Genomic DNA, 20,079 nt, shown 5'->3' with positions numbered 1-20,079 from the left:
TTGTCTCAAAATGAAACAGAAGCCCCATTCTAAAAAACCCAAGAAGAGAAAACTGATTTTGTAGAATGGGCAGAAATATGTCTAGGCAGAGGCTTCATTGATCAAAAGATAGACCAAGAAGCAAAAGAAACTGCAGAAATGTTCTGCCCCTTCCTGGAACCAGAAAAGTGAACAAACAAACTAGAAGCTTGTCTGAAATCCTGAAGAAAAAGTCAAATATAGACCATAAAATTGCCTTATCTTGAAAAAAAAATACAAGATAAGGAGAATCCCATGAGAGAACAGATAAATCAGAGATTCTTCCAGCAAAAGAGATAGCCACAGCAAAACTTAAGAAAGAGTAATTGGCTAAAGAACAGGTTAACTTCTAGCCAAAGCTTGAACAAAACCATCAATGTCAGAAATATTAAAAATCTTCTGGTGGAATAAAACTGAAAGAAGAAAATTGGCCTTTCAAATAGCTGGCAGATAAACCCATATTTAAACCATCTTGCAAAGAATAGCAAAACCCAAGGAATTCTAACAGAATGCCAGGGAAAAAACATGATCTATACACCAGAAAATAAAAGGCCTTCCAAACCTAATGGTAAAGCTTCCTAACAGAATGATCATCCACGGCATTGAAAGTAAATAAAAGTTAAAACTTTATTCTAGTAAATAAGCGATACAAACATGATACAGAGCACACAACTTGGTTTTTCCCGCACAACACACCGGCATAGTGGGCAGGTCCTGATGCGATAAATGTTCCTAGTCAAGCCTGTATCAAAGTCTCAACAATAGAATCAGAGAAACCTCTCTGCCCTGAGAACGAAATATTCAATCACCATGCCTTTAAAAACCTGATAGAAAAGAACGACCTAGAGACAAAAAGGTCCACTTAGTCCAGGTATCATAGAAAGGCAACTGGATACCTTAACCAGGTCTGCATATAAGATTGTGCGAGGCCAAACTAAAGCAATCAGGAAACTAGCCTGAACTAAGAAATAACTCTGAGAAGAAGAGCCAAAGAGAGAAAAACATAAGTCAGACAAAAATAACCATAAGTCTACTAAAGTAACCAGAACTCCTCTGAGGGAACCTGGACCTCAAATAGAAATTGAAAAGTTAATTATTCAAACGAAATTAGAAGCTGGCAAAGGAAACATTTTCTTAAAACTTGCTGAAGGAAGAAAATGATAACCTGGCTTAGCCCATTCCTTGGAAACTTTCTCAAAGACAGCATCAAGGAAAGAAGAAAAAAACTTAGTAAATAAAACTGTAGGATAAAAATTACGTCTAAACGAATAGCAGACTTATCCTTAGCTAGGATCCTTAACCTCTAAAGAAAGCAAAAAAACTCCTTAAATAAGGGAACGAATATGTTGAACTTTAAACAGAAAAGAAAATGACTCTGAAACATAACTAGAAACAAAACCTGATTGTCTGAGAAAACCTCGCCCTGTGAGGATTTAGCAAAATTCATAAACAATAACTGCAGTATGGTCAGAGCTAAAAAGGGTAAGGACCTTTTATGAATATTTGAAGGCGGACAACATATCAGATACTGTAGAGTAAATAAAGTCCTTAGCTCCAGGCAAATTTCTGTAAAAAAAAAAATCAAAAAAAGCAGTAACACCTTTACAAGCAAGAGCAGAATTAGATTGGTCAAAAGGTCTGAAAACATTTAAAGATGTGTAGTATAAATATGCTAGAGGTAATGCCTCAGCCTGCTTACAATAAGACGTGTAACACTGCTTGGAATGTCTTCAGAGGACTCAGCTTCTAAAGTAGGTTTAAAAACAGCAGAAAACTATAAAAGTTGTAATGTGCATAAAATAAAGCAGAAGCAGTACTTAGATAAGTCAGAATGCATTAGAATATTAGTACATGTATTGAATAAGTTTGCTGGAGTTAAAAACTTAGTTTACAATACAAAGATTTAACACTGGTAGGAAAATGTTCAGATGACCCAGCTTCCTGTGGCCTCCAGCCCAATCCGGCTCTCACTGTCTGATAGGCTTGGCAAGGTAGCCAGTGCAGCAGCCGATCACCCCAACCCATGTGCTTAACTTAATAAGTTGAGTTGTGCTCCGTTGAGTGGTGTGTGTCATGCTCCTCCCTGTGCCGCACCTGCAATACTGGCCCACGTGACCTCATGCTCGGCTCCCTCCTGTCACTTGGTGTGCTGTGCAGTCTCACATGATGATGTACTCCGCCCGCCCGCCCCACCCACCTTCACCTCCTCGCTGTGCCTATGCAAGCGTGTTTGAGCCTCTGTGTACTCAAATAGCAGGTCTCTCCGCTCCCTCAGCTCCTCACTGTACTGGGCTCTCTCTGCCAATGTGGCCCACCCAGCAACCCAATCCTGCCCTGAACACTAGGCTGTATCTGCGCAATTAATAAAAGGGACCTTAACTGATGATGTTTAAAGGGATACTAAACCCAATTTTTAACTTTAATGATTCAGATAGAGTATGCAATTTTAAGCAACTTTCTTATTTACTCCTATTAGCACTTTTTCTTCAATCTATTGCTATCTTTATTTAAAAAGCAGGAATGTAAAGCTTAGGAGCCAGTCCATTTTTGGTTCAGAACCTGGGTTGCTCTTACTTATTGGTAGCTACATTTAGCCACCAATAAGCAAGCAATATCCAGGGTTCTGAGCCTAAAATGGGCCAGCACCCAAACTTTACATTCCTGCTTTTTAAGTAAAGATAGCAAGAGAACAAAGAAAAATGTATAATAGGAGTAAATAAGAAAGTTGCTTAAAATAGCATGCTCTATCTGAATCATGAAAGAAACAATTTGGGTTTAGTATCCCTTTAACTGAATGTACCTTTATTTTGTTGCTTGTTATGTGTCTAGCACAAGCTACTGGATAAGAGGTGGAAACTTCACCTCATGAAAAAAATAGTTTTGCTGTGGGTGGCCAGAGGGGGTTATTTTAGTTGTGCAACAAAATAAAAGGTGCATTTTTTTGGTATATTCAGTTAAACATCATGATTTAAAATCCCTTTTATTACACATATACAGTCTAATGTTACAAAAACCTTAACACAAACACTTTAAAAAATCATTAGGCAGTATTTAAAATGCACTATATAATATAAAAAGAAGTAAACTCCTCCATATTTAAAATTATTGGGAGATTTTGCTAGTAACATTTACCAGTGTTTAGACAATGTGTTCAGTCATGAGTTGGTTTGTCATCATAGGAAATATATAATTCATCTTACAGGAACAATGAAAATATGGTACTTCAAAATGACTGAAGTACAAGACCACGTGAAGAACAAATCCAGTAATCCCCATTTCCTTTTTAGGCTTGTGGAGACTTGCGCCCTCCTGCACACTAGCAATAATTCATATCTGCATTTCCTTTTGGTTTAATAATCTTTTTTTTTACCTTTTTTTTCTTTCTAATGGAACATTATTAAATTGCCGTTCTTGATAATGCAAAATATTTTTTTTCCCCCACATATAATGTTTTCATTGGTCAAATTACTGCCACTAACACAATCCAAATATATCAAATTTGTCAATCTCTTTATATCATCGCCAAAATAATGAAGACTGTGAGCTTTGCAAAAGCAGGAAAATGAACTCTGAGCATGCTCTGCGGGTTACAGCTTGGCTCGTACGCCCCTCCCTCTCTACTCGTTCTCTCATGTAAGCCTGCACCGTTATAAATATTACAGCACCCTGATGGGATTCGTTATAAAAAAAACTAAGAGGAAAAAAAACAGTAGCCACGCCCATTCATTTTTTCACCCCACACCTTTGTGCTAATATTTGTTAACACTGAGTCACACTCGTGTTGTTAATGTGAGAGGTGCTTGTAAAATCCTGCTCGCATTACAAGGGGAAGCTGTAGTGGGGAGGACTAAAAGCAGCTGCTCACGTTGTATCTAGATCCGGATTTGTGAATATCCAAAGGGGGTGGCGTGGTTATTCTGGTAAGTGCTATGTATCATTTACACACTTCCCTACGAGATGAATATATTTTATCTGATTTCTTTGCTAATAACATTTGTGGAAACATCATTGCTAAACTATATTGTTCTTGAACTCACCATAGATATTGTTTTGTAACAAAATGCATTAGTCTCCCCTGTGTTTTTTTAATTGATCGCCCACTCTCCCTTCCTTCCTATCAGTTTGTGTTGGTTACCAGGGCAGCAGCTGGCTAAGCACTATGCATTGTTTTTGTGCCTTCAGGATTATATTTTTAGAAGTTATTGTGCTGATTTAAAAACTAAGACATTGCAATGCTATTCTTATGGGCCAAAATTAAAAGGGCCATGATGAAACCCAAATGTTTTCTTTCATGATTCAGATAGAGAATACAAATATAAACAACATTCCCGTTTACTTCTATTATCTAATTTGCTTCATTAGTTAGATATATTTTGTTGAAGAAATAGCAATGCCAATGTATAATCCAATCACACCAATCTGCTACTGAGCCTATTTAGATATGCTTTTCAACAAAGGATATCAAGAGAATGAAGCAAATTAGATAATAGAAGTAAATTGGAAAGTTGTTTAAAATTGTGTGTGTGTGAATATATATATATATATATATATATATATATATATATTCCTTTAGAAAAAAAGCTTTTTCTCAATAAAGAAATTGTGTAGGTGTTTGACAATAACAGAGCATTGCATTACTTTGCTTAACCCTTTGATGACTGGGTTAATTTGTCTACATCGGAACAACGTTCCGATGTAAACAAATTGAAATCCCGCAATCGTGCACGCGATCAGGAGATTTCAATGATGGGATTGGGTCAGGGGGGCGTCCCTTTGATGCTAGGCATGCCCTCCAGACCGCGGTTGCATCCTGGAATGCAACTTTCTAGTCCGTCCTAACTACGCTAAAGCCCAGCGCGGTTAGGACGGAGTAGAACATCACAACAACGTTAAAAGGTTAAGTGAGTGGTGGGCAGGACCAGTGTTCTGTTGAAATTAGCTACTTTGTTGATATTTGCTACCTTGACGTGCACATGCTCACAATTACGTAATCACACTCCACATGTGTTTGAAAGGAATGTGTGGAATGCGATTATGTAATGAACAGTATGCGCAGATGCAGGTAGCAAATCTCGACAAGAGAACTGATCTGCTTCTTCTATTGAATGTGTTGTTAATTAGACATATATACGCTGCAATGTAATTCCCCCATCCTTACTATATTTTTTTTGCCTCTGCCTTGGGGGGGTTCAAGGGGGATGGATGCCAGAGGATCTAGGATTGGTGCAGCGCCCCACCGATCCTTTGGCATCCACTCCAAGTGAACTTTGGGGAATGAGGTTTACAAGAGGGGCAAAAAAAGATAGTGGAGATGGGTGAATTACAGTGCAGCGTGTATATGTGTCTGATTAAGAATGCATACACTGTGCATCTTTTTGTGTGAATTAGGAACTTCCCCACCGGCAGTTACAGCCAATCGGTGGTCGTCGAGATTTGCTACCTGCATCTGCGCATACTGTTCATTACGTAATCGCATTCCACACATTTCTTTCAAACATGTGGAGTGGGATCACGTAATTGTGAGCATGTGCATATATTGAGGTAGCAAATCTTGACAAGGTAGCTATTTTCGACAGGACACCTGCTCAAGACATTGTGCTGCCTAGGTCCGAAAATTAAATGACGCCCCACCCATACTAAAATTACTGACTAACATCAATCTATGAGCCTGGCCATCCCCCACCCATACTAAAATTACTGACTAACATCAATCTATGAGCCTGGCCATCCCTTTTAATAAGCCTGCCTGCATGCAACCAATGTTGCCCCTGACTGGCTTTGTGTCTTTGTGCATGATACAGTTATGCTGCTTGGAGCCTGTGACTTACCCCACAGAAACAGGACAGGAGCGGTCTGAGTCTGACAGTGGACCATGTGTTGCATGTACAATACAATCTCTCACAAAAAAGAGTAAAAACTTGTTCTGTAAACACTTAAATGTTTACAGCAAAAAAAAAACCAAAAAATGTCTTTCAGGCACAAGTGCTCAATTTTTGGGCTGACACAAGCATATGACCATTCATCTACAAGCACTTATCAAACCCTAAGCTAAAATAGAAACATTACACATAACAAATCAACCAAGTTTTAAAGGGATATGAAATCCAAAATTTTCTTTCATGCTTCAGATAGAGCATGCAATTGTTTTTATTTTTTTTATTTAAACTTTTGTTTATATCCAACAATGCAGGCAAAGATCATATGTGTTATCATGCCACGCACGGCATAGGTTGAAAGTTGATACCGTAGATAAAATACATTTAGAGCATACAATTTTAAACTACTTTCTAATTTACTTCTGTTATCAATTTTTCGTTGATCTGTTCGTAACTTTTTTTTTTTCTTTTTTTTTCTTGAGGTATATCAAAACAAAATACAACTCACATTTAGCAAATGATACAAGCATCTTGTTGCAGGTACTCAGATTATTACATCATAATCTATGTCCACATTATACAACTTTAAAATATCAAAATCTATCTTGGCACAATCCTTGTGGGACTCAATCTATATTGTTATTCTTATAATGAAATATTAATAGAACCTCAAATCAATTTTCTTTTTATATAAGATACAGGGTATTAATATTCAAACAAACAAGAGTTCAAACTAACATACTCTGTCTATACAGTATAAGCTTAATGACCTTCAAACATAAGTATGAGTATGAATGTACCCATATGATCAGTAGGGTAATATTTATTTAAGGATTGAGGAAGGGTTTATCAATAACTACTATGGGTAAGCACACATATATACATTTTAGGGATTTAACAAGGGATCTGTGTCCCATAGCTTAACATATAAACTATTGGGGGGGGAAGGGAGCCTGCTATATTAAAGAAGACCTACACCTCCTACGGAGTTTCATGTCTTCCCGGGTATAAATACTTTCTAGGCCCAAGATAATATCAAACATGGAGATAATTAAAAGTCTGTATGGGTCACACACTAATAAAAATATAACTTGTAGTAAGAAAACAGTCCGGCCTCTTTGGAATTTTAATTGACAAATGAACAAGGGCTTAGTCCTGATCCGGGAAATATATTTATAAAACAAGTATACAGCCTAAAAAGGGAAAGCCGGTAATATATAGAAACCATTTTCTAATGTCAGTCAATAAATTGGCATAACTAATAGGTAATTTTCAATGTGTGGCATACTACTAGACAAAGAGACAAGGAAGTGTTATCATATTATACATAGCAAATATATGAGCTGCATAACCAGAATATATAAGCTTTAGGGCTTCATTTATCATTGTAATTCTCCCACATTTACGCCTATAAATACTCTGTCAGAATTGTTCTCCTATTTATCAAAGCAAAATACGCCTAAAAATATGCAAATACGACCGCAAAATTCTCCCATTCTATTCTCTCTCGCCTTTAAAAATATGCCTTACTAATCGCCGAAATTCAGATTTATCATTAGTTTGCGCCTTAGGAGAACCTAAAATTGTCCTTCAAATACGACCATGAAAGTTCTCCAAAACCACTGTGGAGAACATTGAATTTACTCCACTTTTTTTGCGAGAGAAGATGGAATATTTCTTAATTTTGGCAGCTATAGCAATGAAATATGAATCAATGATGTAAATTTTCTTTTGATAATATATTTTTAAATCAATGAATGAGAAGATAATATATTTTTTTATTTTTTTATTTTATGTTTTATGATAAATATATTGTTTGAAAAAAAAAATTGGGTGTCCTATTAATTTCTATTTGTAAAGGAAGACTTGCTTATCAGTCTAAAGCTAACAATAAATATATCATTAGAGATGTGATACATGTCCATAGTTATTAACATATTTTGGGTCGCCACTGACCTTTTTGCATATCTATAGGAGTCATATTACTGCAGGGGGTGTGGAAGAAGATAAAGGTGTTATTGTTTAAAACATCAGTTTTTATTATTATAATTGTAGCATGTGTAAAAAATCTATAAAGCTTTCTTACACATGACTAAAACCAAAAAATGCATTTGATTTAATTACATGTTTTGTCATAATTTAAAAAGAAAATTATATATTTATTTTATTACATTAAAATGAAATGATGTTTGTATTTAAATAATGGAATACACAGTTAAGGGTGGTTTAAACAAGTTAGATTTCAATAATAAAAAAAAAAGTTAGACAGGTTCTATACAAAAAAATCAAGTCTATTTAGGAGTATTTCTAATGATAAATAAGGCACATATATAATACTAATGGAGAGATTTATCATTAATCCGCCGCATCTCGCCTTTGGAAATTGGCGTTAAAATACTACTAGGCGAGCTGCGGAGAACTGAAAGTCGTATTTCAAGAATGAATGATAAATGGAGCCCTTAGTATTACTACACCTGACTCCAAGAAACCCATAGCTCCCCCTACCATTGACAAAAATAACCTCTTGCCATTTAGGTCTATAGTAAGGTGCTATTATTGGCTATGATGGTCACCGAGTAGCTGGAAATATTGAGCCTAACATAGTCCATATAGGTATATGAAAGTAGATGCATGCAACCATGGATTTGTCTAATAATAGCAAATATACAGTGGGGAAAAAAAATATTTAGTCAGCCACCAATTGTGCAAGTTCTCCCACTTAAGAAGATGAGAGGCCTGTAATTTTCATCATAGGTATACCTCAACTATGAGAGACAACATGTGGAAACAAATCCAGACAATCACATTGTCTGATTTGGAAAGAATTTATTTGCAAATTATGGTGGAAAATAAGTATTTGGTCAATATCAAAAGTTCATCTCAATACTTTGTTATATATCCTTTGTTGGCAATGACAGAGGTCAAACGTTTTCTGTAAGTCTTCACAAGGTTGTCACACACTGTTGCTGGTATGTTGGCCCATTCCTGCATGCAGATCTCCTCTAGAGCAGTGATGTTTTGGGGCTGTCGCTGGGCAACACAGACTTTCAACTCCCTCCAAAGGTTTTCTATAGGGTTGAGATCTGGAGACTGGCTAGGCCACTCCAGGACCTTGAAATGCTTCTTACGAAGCCACTCCTTCGTTGCCCGGGCGGTGTGTTTGGGATCATTGTCATGCTGAAAGAGCCAGCCACGTTTCATCTTCAATGCCCTTGCTGATGGAAGGAGGTTTGCACTCAAAATCTCACGATACATGGCCCCATTCATTCTTTCATGTACCCGGATCAGTCGTCCTGTTCCCTTTGCAGAGAAACAGCCCCAAAGCATGATGTTGCCACCCCCATGCTTCACAGTAGGTATGGTGTTCTCTCTCCCCCTTACAAACACAACAAGTTGTGTTTCTACCAAACAGTTCTACTTTGGTTTCATCTGACCATATGACATTCTCCCAATCCGCTTCTGGATCATCCAAATGCTCTCTAGCATACTTCAGACGGGCCCGGACATGTACTGGCTTAAGCAGGGGGACACGTCTGGCACTGCAGGATCTGAGTCCCTGGCGGCGTAGTGTGTTACTGATGGTAGCCTTTGTTACATTGGTCCCAGCTCTCTACAGGTCATTCACTAGGTCCCCCCGTGTGGTTCTGGGATGTTTGCTTACCATTCTTGTGATCATTTTGACCCCACGGGGTGAGATATTGCGTGGAGCCCCAGATCAAGGGAGATTATCAGTGGTCTTGTATGTCTTCCATTTTCTAATTATTGCTCCCACAGTTGATTTCTTCACACCAAGCTGCTTGCCTATTGCAGATTCAGACTTCCCAGCCTGGTGCAGGTCTACAATTTTGTTTCTGGTGTCCTTCGACAGCTCTTTGGTCTTCACCATAGTAGAGTTTGGAGTGTGACTGTTTGAGGTTGTGGACAGGTGTCTTTTATACTGATAACAAGTTCAAACAGGTGCCATTAATACAGGTAATGAGTGGAGGACAGAGGAGCCTCTTAAAGAAGAAGATACAGGTCTGTGAGAGCCAGAAATCTTGCTTGTTTGTAGGTGACCAAATACTTATTTTCCACCATAATTTGCAAATAAATTCTTTCCAAATCAGACAATGTGATTGTCTGGATTTGTTTCCACATTTTGTCTCTCATAGTTGAGGTATACCTATGATGAAAATTACAGGCCTCTCTCATCTTCTTAAGTGGGAGAACTTGCACAATTGGTGGCTGACTAAATACTTTTTTTCCCCACTGTATAACATTTCTAAGGGCCACAATAGAAGGGACCTACTCTATATCAAACCAGTCCATACCAATGTGATTGCTGACATTGGGGCCAACTAGAGCATATATATATCTTCAGCGTTATAATATGGACTTCTACCCTGAGTGAGAACTATAGGCAACATAAAAGCTTCCAGCATACTAGTAACATATACATATATTAATGGGCAATCCTCTGCAATTTCTAAGCATTAAAAATTATGGGATAGATTGTGCTCCAGATTCATAATACCTTGGATTGTAAGTTTAGAGATAAATTAAATTGACAACATCATTGGTTATAAGGTTTATATTGTTTCCTTTATTACAATGGTCATATTAATATTAATTCACTAATATGCATGTATTCTTTTCTTTTTCTGTTGTGACTCCTCATCATTGTGGGTAGACACTTTAGCAGGGCCCCTTTAATACTCCGTGAAGTACAGGCGCCCATATATAATTTAAGGTTGATACACTAAATTTCTGATCTAAACTTTGTAGGTGTGTGATATTCCATTCAGAGAACAAACTTTTCAGTCAATGAGTTTTAGGTAATCAATTAGGAAATCAATTATTTTTTAAACACTGACTTAAAACAAGAATTATAACACATTTTGTCAGTTATATGCGGCAAATGCCCAATCTAATCAGACCCTTTTTTCAATTAAGATCAAATGTCTGGATGGGTATAAATCTGGTCCAACACTGAATTAGTTACTGCCTTGTCTAACAACTCAGTGTATGACACATCATGTATGAGCCTGACAACACATGTGTGTGCCTATTTCAAAGAATGTAACTGGCTCACAAAATCACTATTGCATATACACTTGTGAAATGCGGTCTTCATTTAGTAAGATGCTGTGGTAATCGGGCCGTTGGAGCAGGTGTTAGTGTGCACGAATCCACCAAGCACAGGACCTATGCATCTAGAATAGGGGTGACGGAATAGCCCTGCTCTGCTATACTTAACCTCCAATTAGAACGCACGTTTATTTACAACATAATATATCCATCGTTATGCTCCCAGACAAATGAATCCATTTATTATAACACGTTTTAGAAAATTGAAAGATTAACTAACGATCTAAATACGGAAAGCTTTTTTTCTGTTTCCGTGCCTAATGGACACATTTTTGCTCATTATTGGTTTCACCTTAATTATCTGCTTTCTTGTTAGGTGCACCCATCCATATTCTATACTGTTTGTTTTTTTAAACAGATAAATAGGTCTTTCTTGTGATACCTTAAACAGGTACATAAAACAAAGGAATTTAATACTGAAAAATGGGGGCGTGAAAAAAAATCAAAGCTTTATAATTATTTCTACACGACTAGAGTAGCTAAAGAAAAATACCGAAACATTTTTTTTATTTTCTCCTGATTTTAGGAATACCTCATATTTCTAGGTTTTCAAGTAATTTAGAGCAATGGCAAATACCACAAGGATGGAATTATTATTTTTAAAACTAAAAGTTTGCAAAATTTGCTTTGCTTGGATATTAAGCTTAAAGGGACAGTCAACTCCAAAATTGTTATTGTTTAAGAAGATAGATAATCCCTTTATTATCCTTCCCCAGTTTTGCACATGGGTATATTAAAGTGATGGTAAAGTTCGCTTAATCTCGATCAAGTATAGCATTCTGTGTGTAAAATCAATATGTTTCATTCATCATTTGTTATATATTTTCATAGAAATAAAGTTATCACCTTTATAAAGCAATTTCAAGACATCCACAAATTCATCCCATATATATATATTTTAACCTCTTGATCACGTTTTTATCTAACCTAATTGAAATTTCAGCCGTTAGGCGACCATCCCTCCACGTCATCCGCCCCTTTAATCATCTGTGTTTTTACATTTTTCTTCTGATTGAAAAACTGCACACGCTCCTGTTACTTACTTGCAGATAGGAATCCCTTACTTACAGATAGGAATCCTAAGCGGCATTGGCGATTAGCGCATGCGCACATGAAAGCTGAATTGGCGATTAGTGCATGCGCAGTGTAAGGCAGCATAAGGAACGTGCTTTTGAGAGACGTAGAGGGCGGGTGGGACCGCTCTATACGTCACAAAACAAAGAACACGAAAATAGGGGCTGGGATGAGTCAGCACATAAACGGTAGGGATTTTAAAATATATATTGTTTTAAAACTATTACTATTGCTGTAATGTAGAAAAAACCGTAGTAATCATTATGGTAATATTTAGAAATGCATTGATGTCTTCAGTAAGTCTAAACTTTATCTTCACTTTAATATACGTTTAACTTCTGTGATTACCTTGTATCTAAGCCTCCTTTGATAGCCCCCTGATCACATGGCTATTCATTTATTATCTATTGACTTGCATTTTAGCCAATTAGTGCAGTGTCAGCCACAACTCCGCAGGAGAGAGCATAATGTTATCTATATGGCCCACATGAATAGCCTAGTCTTGTGAAAAGCTAATAAAAAAGCATGTGATAAGAGGCTGTCTGTAGTGGCTTTGAAACAGGCAGAAATTTAGAAGTTTAAATATTATAAAGTATATGGTCACCCAATCCAAAAACACTACTCAAAACTATATTTGTAGAAACTAGACACCCCAGGGTATTTATCTAGAGACGTTTTGACACTTTATATTTAACCATTTTATTGCCAATCTCATTAAAGGGACAGTAAAGTAAAAAAAAATCTTTCATGATTTAAATAGGGCGTGCAATTTTAAACAACTTTCCAATTTACTTTTATTACCAATTTTGCTTTGTTCTCTTGGTATTCTTAGTTGAAAGCTAAATCTAGGAGGTTCATGTGCTCATTTCTTAGACCTTGAAGACTGCCTCTAATCAAAAAAAGCATTTTGACAGTTTTTCACCACTAGAGGGTGTTAATTCATGTGTTTCATATAGATAACATTGAGCTCAGGAATGTGAAGCTCCTAGGAGTCAGCACTGATTGGCTAAAAATGCAAGTCAGAAGAACTGAAATAAGGGGGCAGTTTGCAGAGGCTTAGATACAAGGTAATTACAGATGAAAAAAGTATATTATTATAACTGTGTTGGTTATACAAAATTTAAACAACAAAAATTCTGGTGTTTACTGTCCCTTTAATATAATTTGGTTATATTTAGTTTTCTTGAGTTTTTCACACATACAGTAACAGAATAGTTTTTTTACATGCGTTTTATAGACATTGCGTTTCCTGTTACTATAAAATTTGCATTTTATGACTCCTCCCGAGTACAGCGGTACCCCCAATGTACACCTTGAGCTGGATTTTGGGCACTTATAACTTGACATTTCAGTGCTGCCTATTTGATATTCCAGACGTGTAATTTTGACAGATTGCGCTCCTGGTCTCATTTGGAGCACTTCAGAAGCCCCCAGACCCAAAAAAGTCCCATCATGGCATACCATTTTCAAAATTAGACACCCTTGGCTACAACATGTGCAGTATAGTGAGTCTGTCCATGTTTGCAGTTCACCACCAATAGCTGATGAATCTAGTGGAAGTGTGTTTTTCTTGTGTTTTTCTTCTGACAAATCACATTTTTCCTCCATGAGTTTTACAAACGTGACGTGTCCAATTACTGTAAAATTAATATATTTGCATTTTTTCATCTCCTGGCTACAGCAGTACACCTTGAGCTGTTTTTAGCACTTATAAGGTGACATTTCAGTGCTGCCAGTTTTTAAGATTCTAGACGTGTCATTTTGCCAGATATAATTACTGGGCCCAGTTGTCCTTTGGAGTTTTTCTGAAGCCTCAGACTCAAATCAGGACTATCTTGATATGCCCCCACTGTACATAGCAGTACCCCCAATGCACACCTTGACCTGTTTTAGAGTGAAATTTCTAAATCCTTAAACTAATGGGAAGTTTGGGGAAGGAAGCCTGTATAACCTAAAATGGGCATTTTACATACACAAGATTAAAAAATTATGAGTTCTATTACTGTAAAGATTGGCAGCCAAATGAAATTCTTTAAAACGGCTGCCAAGGCAAAGTGCAGGATGTGAAGGACAGTCCGGACAGTAATAGATTGAATCTGGCATTTTACCCCTACGCGAGCACACTCTGCAGCGCCTTAGGGGCTTTGTCTTATTTGGAGTTGGGGGAATTTTAAAAATAAAGTTTGCAGTCCTTACAGTACCAGGTGCTTGATGAGGCAAAATCCCTGCTATTATCTGGAGCTGATACTGGAGGAAAGTAGGTATCTTTCAGGGCTGTTTTTTTAAACAAGATATATGAATTGTATGTTGTAATGTTCATCATATAAATTGCAACCTTTTTATACCAGGCCCTGGTATTTCTCATAGCAAGGTATGGCTGCTGTAATTAATCGTCAAGATCAACAACCCCCATATGTTTGTTATATGCCCTAATGCAGGGCTCGACAAACCCAGGAGCCAGGGAGCCACTGGCTCTTAGATTTGTACCCCTGGCTCCTAACATTTTTGGTTATTCTCCATAAATTGATATAGAAATACCACTGTCTGACTCCTAAATATTCTTACTAGCTCCTAAATTATAAACAGATTTGTTGACCCCTGCCCTAATGCACACTGGTTTTCTTAGCACCTCTGCTTTGCCAAGGACAGCACATCCTTTTTATCCCTAAATTTTACTGCTGCAACTCCTCCTGTTGCAAAGCTGAGGTTGCCCCCTTTTTTAAATGCATATCGGAAAATCTTTTGGAAACCCCTTTTCGATTTTTAGTTATTGGCCCACAGGCCAAGGTATCTAAACAATAAAGAATTCGGAACAAAGGAACAATGGTATAAAAATTATTCCAATATAAGTGGTACCCTTTGTTCAAAAGAGGGTTAAGTAGGTCCACAACTATTTTGGCACTGATTTCCTGATAGTCTGGGCAACTAGGAGAGGGTCAGGGTGGCTGTCCTTACCCTCATATACTCGAAAAGTCCAGGTATACCCACTTCCATTCTCGCAAAGTTTATAAAATTGTATGCCATGTCTTGATTTTTTCGATGGGATGTACTGCTTAAACCCCAGCCTTCCCTTTAAATTTCATTAGGGACTCATTTATTGATATATTTTTTTTGTGGGGTGTATGTCTCCGCAAACTTTGTCTGCAAATAAATAAGGGGGTGAATTTTATAAAATCTGTCATAGCTGGGGTTATCTTTAGGGGGGCAAAAGCTGTTGTTGCTAAAATGCATAAAGCGCAGCAGCATTTTATACCATGCATTGTATGTGAGAGTATTGGAGACTCTAAAACTGGGTCTTTGCTCCAGTAGGAGTGTAGAGTGAGTTTTTTAATAATACCAATACATAGGGTTAGGGCACAGAATATTTTTAATTGTGTAGTATCTATGGGGTACCAGTGATATAACTTGTGGGGTGTGAAGCAAGGTATTGGGCAGCATATATATTTGAATGGGAGGCTATTTCCTGCATAATATCTGCCCCCAAAAATATGTTTAGATTCTGAATGGGTGTAAAATTTTCCACATCCAAATTTACAGCTGGGTGTTCACTAAAAGGGGGAATTTCTGGGGATGTGGCATTTGGGGATAGCCAGGCTGCACCATCACTGGGACTTTCAGGAGCAGTAGCTGGTCTTTGGGGGGGGGGGGGGCAGATTTAGGGGCCTCAGTGACACTATCTGAAATTACACTGTCTATGTCACTGTACTGGCCTGGATCAAAACCTGATGCAGTGTCAGTGACATCTTGAGTCAGGCCTCATCAGTTGAATACATCCCCTTATTATTATAAGTAAGTATATAAGTAATAAATATATATATATATATGTGTATATATATATATATATATATTATTATAAGTAACAGGAGGTTAACTCTCCCTTTTAACTAAAACTTAAATTTAACCCTTAAAGGGAGACTAAAGTCAAAATTAAACTTTAACCCCTTAACTCAATCCGACGTGTATATATACGTTGTGCGGTACTTTGATCGTACCACATCACGTATATATACTTCGTCTCTTCAGGATGCTCCAGCACTCTCGGCTGTAAAGTTACAGCCGAGATCTAGAGCTCCTGAAGCTTCATGCATCTGCCGCATATGGAGCTGAAGCGCGATCGGTGCTCCGCCTCCATATGAGGGCAGATGCCTGATCATTGCAGTCTTAACGATCGTTGCTGGTGGGAGGTGTGGGCGGAAGGCGGGTGGGCGGCCCAGCAGGGGAGGCAAGAGGGAGGAAGAGGGAGGGGCCCTACACTACAGAAAAAATAAAGGGACAGGGAGGGATGGGGCAGCTACGCTACAGGAAAAGGGATCTGGGGATGTGGTAACCCCCCAACTAAAGATCGCAGGTGAGGGGACACTATGCTACAGAAATATAAATAAATAAAATAAATTTTAAAAATATTTTTTCAAAAAAATAAAGCAGTTTATAGGTACTGGCAGACAGCTGCCAGTACCTAAGATGGCGTCTAAAAGATAGAGGGGGGAGGTTTAGAGAGCTGTTTGGGGGGGATCAGGGTGGTTGCAGGTAAGGGGGGATCCTACACTGCAGAAAATATAATCATTTTAAAAAAAATATATATTTTTTTTAAAAAAAAGACCTTATTTTCATATTGGCAGACTATCTAAGATAGGGGTTAGGAAGGGGTGGGGAAGGAAGAGAGCTATTTGGGAGGAATCAGGGTGTGGGAAGTGTCAGGTGGGAGGCTAATCTCTACACTAAAATTAACCTTTTAAACTGCCTAATTAGCCCCTTAACTGCCGGGAATAATAAGTGTAGTGCGCAGTGGAAATTAGCGGCCTTCTTATTACCAAAAAGCAATGGCAAAGCCATAATATGTCTGCTATTTCTGAACAAAGGGGATCCCAGAGAAGCTGTTACAAACATTTTTGCCATGATTGCACAAGCAGTATGTAAATAATTTCTGTGAGAAACCTAAAGTTTGTGATAAAAGTACCATTATTTTTTTTATTTGATTGCATTTAGTGGTGAAATGGTGGCATGAAATATACCAAAATGGGCCTAGATCAATACCTTGGGTTGTCTACTTAAAGGGACACTGTAGTCAGAAATAGAATCGTTATATCACACGAGTATACATGTAAATAAAGCTTTTTTCAATGTTGATCATGTATTAAATGTGTATCGTTTTCGAAATATATATGATTGAAATATTAAATATCTCCAAACCCACTGAGTTGTTTGCCGTTACGGATTTCCAATCCGGGCTGACAACTGCAGTTGGAAAATGGCAACTCCTAGACGCAATGCGCATGCGCTAGTTAGCGCAACATCATCGGATACGTCACTGTCTTATGGGGAAGAAGATATGCGCAAAAAGGTACATTACATTGGTGTGATAATTGCAATGATAAATGTTTGTTCCGTTTTGCATAACAAAAACAAAAGTTAGTAATCCTTTAAAAAATATATATAGTTTTGACAGGTAAATAAAAAAAAAACAATGCTCTAGTTCTGTTTAAATGTAGTGATAAGAAAAATGCTAAAAATTCTCTGGTATTTTGGGCAAGTTTTTGTCTGAACGTCCCGGTAGTGAAGGGGGTTAAAGGAACAGTCAAGTCCAAAATAAACTTTCATGATTCAAATAGGGCATGTCATTTTAAACAACTTTCCAATTTACTTTTATCACCTGTGCAATGTTAAATATGGGGAAAATATGCACCCCACAATCTGCAATCAAATACAGACGTGTTCACAACATGTGAATCCTGTCTGTTCACAGATTGGTAAATCATGCCCTTAATATGGGTATCGGATAACAGATGAACTCTACATTTTGATATGAAATGAAGACAGGTTCACAACATGTTTGTCTGATAATTGATAAATCTAGCCCTCAGTATTTATGTGGTGGACAGAGGTAAACATTAAAAGAATATAAACAAATTCAAACCAAGCATGCAATTTTAAACAACTACCCAATTTACTTCTATTATCTAATCTTCTTTATTACCTTTGTATCCTTTGTTGAAAATCATACCTAGGTAGGCTCCAGATCAACAATGCATTACTGGTGGTTAGCTGCTGATTGGTGGTTGCACATACTGTATATGTCTCTTTTTATTGGCTCACCTGATATGTTCCAGTAGTGCTTTTTCAACAAAAGATACTAAGTGACAGAAGCAAATTTTAAAAAACAAGTATTTTAGAAAGTTGTTTAAAATTGCTGGCTCTATCTCAATCATGAAAAAAAACTTTGGGTTTAAGCTTTGATGAACATAGGGTTTTTTCTGTTGTTTTTGTTTTTTAAATGACTTAGTGCTCATGCTCTTAAGCCTTTTTCAGTAAGATGTCATAGAAAGGGCACAATTTCAGCCAAGGCTACAAAGAGAAATAGGTAGATTTGATCACAGAAATACATTTTAATTAAAAAAGTGTATGTTTTATCTAAATCATGAAATGGTGATTTATTTAAAGTGAGTGAAGCTGGATGCTTTTATTTTTAGACTTAATGGGCATTCTAGTGCAAAAGCTGCCTACTCTAATTAAAGGTCCATTATACAGCCAAAAAATATAGGCTATTTAAATAAAGCAGTCACATGACTTTGCCACTCACTGGCTGTGTTCGGCTTGGCAGTTACATCATTAATACAAAAACGTCATTAAAGGGCCATTATACACCCAAAAAATATGGGCTATTTAAATAAAGCACCAACAGAATATCAAGTTTGTAATTGACATGCATTAGCAATTTTGCTGCTAAATCTCCTAAAAATGATTATAAAGTTTCTAATCCTCTCAGTGCATGAGAATACGAACGTAATCTCCACTAGCTTCAGAGCCAGGCTTTTTCTACACTCCCTATCTAGTGTCCTTAACAGCCAGCCCCCATGCTGGGGCTGTCTGTGTAATAGATAAGGCTGTCACAAATCCCCTCACCTCTCTCAGCGTTTCTCCCTGACTGTTTTGCACAGGGCACAATCTCACTCCCCCCTCTGGGACTCTCCCCTCTGTCCTCCCGGTAAGCTTTCTGTAGACACAAGGGGAATATTTCACTCACAGCTCTGTGAAACATGATCCTGAGATGTTTTACAGAGCTGTGTTAGAAATAGAGTGAAAAGTAGATTGTTTTTTTATTCTATTCAAACAGCCAATATCTGCATTAGCTAGTCACTAGTTTTGAGAATCATTCGTATCTCACAATTTATGGGATGTTTGCATTTGCACAATGTATACATCTCTTACAGAAATGTCACTGATATCTTATGTGTATAGCAGATAAATGATGGATTTTACTATCTATTAATGTCAATTAATAACAGACTGTTACCAGCAAAGTTTATTCACCCTAAGTAATGGTGGTAGCCAAATGTTGTAGAAGAAAGTTTCCCCTAAGCCAGCCGTTTCATATTCTGCACCTCGGCAACATCCAGAGCTCCGCCCCCTGCTTTACAGATAATACAATATGAATATTATGAGGAGGCAGAAGAGTGGGAGTAGCTGCAGGGGGCGGAGCTCTGGATGTTGCCGAGGTGCAGATTAAACGGCTGGCTTAGGGGAAACAATTTCCTCTACAACATTTGGCTACCACCATTACTTAGGGTGAATAAACTTTGACATTAATAGATAGTAAAATCCATCATTTATCTGCTATACACATAAGATATCAGTGACATTTATATAAGAGATGTATACATTATGCAAATGCAAACATAGCATAAATTGTGAGATACGAATGATTCTCAAACTAGTGACTTGCTAATGCAGATATTGGCTGTTTGAATGGAATAAAAACACAATCTACTTTTCACTCTATTTCTAACACAGCTCTGTAAAACATCTCAAGATCATGTTTCACAGAGCTGTGAGTGAAATATTCCCCTTGTGTCTACAGAAAGCTTAGAGGGGGGAGTCCCAGAGGGGGGAGTGAGATTGTGCCCTGTGTAAACAGTCAGGGAGAAACGCTGAGAGAGGTGAGGGGATTTGTGACAGCCTTATCTATTACACAGACAGCCCCAGCATG

The 20,079-nt window shown here is 37.5% G+C and overlaps 1 protein-coding gene across 1 annotated transcript in view; it reads left to right on the top strand.

Moving 5' to 3' along the window:
• Nucleotides 1–3,650: 3,650 nt before the first annotated feature.
• The window catches only part of LOC128649935 (sodium/hydrogen exchanger 9B2), a 346,495-nt gene continuing 330,066 nt past the window's right edge, over nucleotides 3,651–20,079 (top strand). The window contains exon 1 of the mRNA XM_053703502.1: nucleotides 3,651–3,938. The gene's annotated coding sequence lies outside the window, so the exon portion shown is untranslated. The remainder of the gene's footprint in view (nucleotides 3,939–20,079) is intronic.

This window comes from Bombina bombina, chromosome 2 (genome assembly GCF_027579735.1).
Source record: "Bombina bombina isolate aBomBom1 chromosome 2, aBomBom1.pri, whole genome shotgun sequence".
NCBI classification, from domain to species: Eukaryota; Metazoa; Chordata; class Amphibia; order Anura; family Bombinatoridae; genus Bombina; species Bombina bombina.
The sequence above is the reverse complement of the archived record's forward strand: the minus strand, read 5'-3'. Positions and strand labels throughout refer to the sequence as shown.